This window comes from Eublepharis macularius, chromosome 15 (assembly GCF_028583425.1).
Source record: "Eublepharis macularius isolate TG4126 chromosome 15, MPM_Emac_v1.0, whole genome shotgun sequence".
Lineage (NCBI taxonomy): Eukaryota > Metazoa > Chordata > Lepidosauria > Squamata > Eublepharidae > Eublepharis > Eublepharis macularius.
Window position 1 is genome coordinate 31,538,869 of NC_072804.1, and position 2,945 is coordinate 31,541,813.

Consider the following 2,945-nt stretch of genomic DNA (forward strand, 5'->3'; position numbering starts at 1 on the left):
CCCAATCAGGTTCCCTTCCAGCTGTTTTAGAGCATTGTAAGAGGTCTTAGAGGCCTTCTAGTCCAACTTCTTGCTCAGTGCAGGAAATCAGCTCAGAGATTCTTTCCTGATGGTTCTTTAGTTCCTGCTGGAAAACCTCCAGTGAGGGAGAACTCACCTCAACCCCCTAGGTAATGGGCTCAATTATTGGACTGCTTTTACCATTCAGAAATTTCTTTTCATATTCAACTTAGCACTACCCTCTACAACTGTACCACTGTCTGGAGAAGAGTATGTCTTTTTGTCTTCCTTCAGACATTTGAAGAGAGCTAGTGTGGAACTAGGATCTGGGAGACCAAGGTTTGATTCCCCGTTCTGCCATGGAAACTTGCTAGGTGATCTTGGGTCAGTCACACACACACTCAGCCTAAGCCACCTCACAGGGTTTGTTGTGAGGAAAAAATGGAGGAGAATGACTGTTTTGGGTCCCGACTCCCCGTTGGAAAGAAAGGCAGGGTATAAATGAAGTAATTTCTTTTTAATTAAAGAGCATAATCATGCCTCCTGTCTTCTCCAGAATGAACATTCCCAGTTCCTTCAATTTTTCCTCAAAAGTTCAAAGTTAGGTCCCAATTACACATCCAATCAAATGCTATTGGCCCTAAAAACTATTTGTTTTCCCCAGGTCTTCTGAGACCATCTATCTTGCCGTGCCTAGAGAAGGACTGGTCTTGTAATGGAGCTGCTCTTGATGGAATGGCCTTACCTGCTAACCTGTTGTCATTTCTAATAGAACAAGATACCAAGCCCTTTTACCAGGCAACTGTGGGATGAACACATGTACCACAGGTTGTTTCTTACCTCTTTCAACCTTCCGAAGAGCTTAACCTAGTCAGTAAAATCCCACTTCAAATCTCAGCTTGAAAGGCCTTGGCAAGCGAGTGTTCACTCAGAGCCAAACTACAAGTGATGCCTGACACAGGTTGGACACTTGTCAGCTTCCCTCAAGTTTTGATGGGAAATGTAGGCAGCTTGGCGGAATGTTGGACAAGTGACAGTTGGAAAGTCCATTGGACAGCTGTCGGAGAGCCAAGCTGCAAGACCAGGACGCCTACATTTCCCATCAAAACTTGAGGGAAGCTGACAAGTGTCCAACCTGTCAGGCGGCACTTGTAGCTTGGCTCCCAATCTCATCCCCACATCTGTATAATGGGGCCTACCTAAATTTCAGAATGGCATGTTTTAAGGATTATCAAGCTGCTGCTCCTGCAAATCTGTTCTGCTAGTCAAGTGTTATTTAGAGGGGGGGGAACCTTGCAGACTTGGTTAAGAGCCTAGGGGTTATACTGGATCCATTGCTACCACTAGAAAAACAAATTAAGGCAGCTGCAAAAAATGCTTTCTACCACCTTTCTCTAGCCTGGAAGATGGCTTCTTACCTGACCATGGCCAATGTGGCCACCTGGATTCATGCTATGGTAACCTCAAGACTTGACTGTTGTAATGCACTATACATAGGTCTCCCATCTAAGTTAACTAGGAGGCTCCAATTGGTGCAAAACGCTGCAGCTTGACTGTTATCAGAAGCAACAGCATGAACATCACCCCCATCCTGCAGTCACTCTATTGGCTACCTGTCAGTTACTGTGCTCAATTCAAGGTATTGGTTATCATATACAAAGCTCTTCATAGCCTTGGTACGGCATACCTACCGGACCGCCTCCCTCCCTATGTTCTTCCACGGCAGCTTTGCTTATCTGAACAGAGTTTCAAGCAGATGCCACCCTGCACATGGGTGAAATCAACAGCAGCCCTTACATGGGCTTACTCTGTGGTGGTCCCTACCCTGTGGAACGGCCTGGCTGAGGAACAGCCTAGCTTTCCGCAAATGATGCAAAACCAAATGATTCAAAAAGGCTTTTTACTCAGATGGGAGGGCTGTATTGTAGCGAGGGGGTCTTGAAGAGATGCTAACAAGATAGGGACTAGAAACTTGCCCACTATGTTGCCTTACATACTATCTGTTGCTTTAAATATGTACTCCTGTGAGCTACCTGTGCTTCATGTTGACTAATGGCAGTCCTAGTATTTCTTACGTTCTGCTTCAGCATTTCTTCAACTCTGTATTGGATTCTTGCTAATGCTATGTCTTTGTAAACTTAAGCACAAGTTTACCCTATGGCATTGTTCATGGAAATATCCTTGATATTGACTGTACTAATCTCACACTACGTAATCCACTTTGAGTCTCAGTGAGAAAGGCGGACTATAAGTGACATAAATAAGTTTTAGCAACAATGTAAGGATATCCCAGAATTTTCATCTACTGTGTTTCTCCACAACTCCTTGCAGACTTCAAGCAGGGTAAAGATTATACTACCCTCACGTCCAGGAATCCAGATAGCATCTGGGACTGGGATTACTAACTTTGCAAACTACAATAACAACTTTGGTGCTATGTGTAGCAGTGGGTGTTCAGGTACACACAGGATGAATCTATCTTAGTCTCAGGACCAAGCCTGACCAGCTGTTTTGGGAGTTTTGTGAACAGAGTTCCAAGGATGTTTTATAATTCACTGATCAGACATGCAACACCCATTTAGACTGGGCCTACAGCATGAAGAGAAGATTTAAACCCTACTGGGGAAACACAAGCTATTGTACCCTATGGTTGGGTCAGAGTAGCTCTGTGGGGCAGTGTCAGGTCAGAAAAAAGGCATTGGGAAGGGGAGGCTTAAACCACCTCCACATCCCATCCAAGCCTGCTCTGAATGAGGCCCCAGCATGCCTAGCAACTGAGCGTTTAAAAATGCTGAGAGCTCTGCTCTCTCATGTCTCACCAGGTTTGGCTTCCAACGCCCATTCCATTACGCCTGACCTTTCCCCAATTCCCATCCATGTTTCATATTTCCCCATCTGTTGACCAGCCTGGGATTCAGATCAACACTGTATTTACTTCAGTGCCA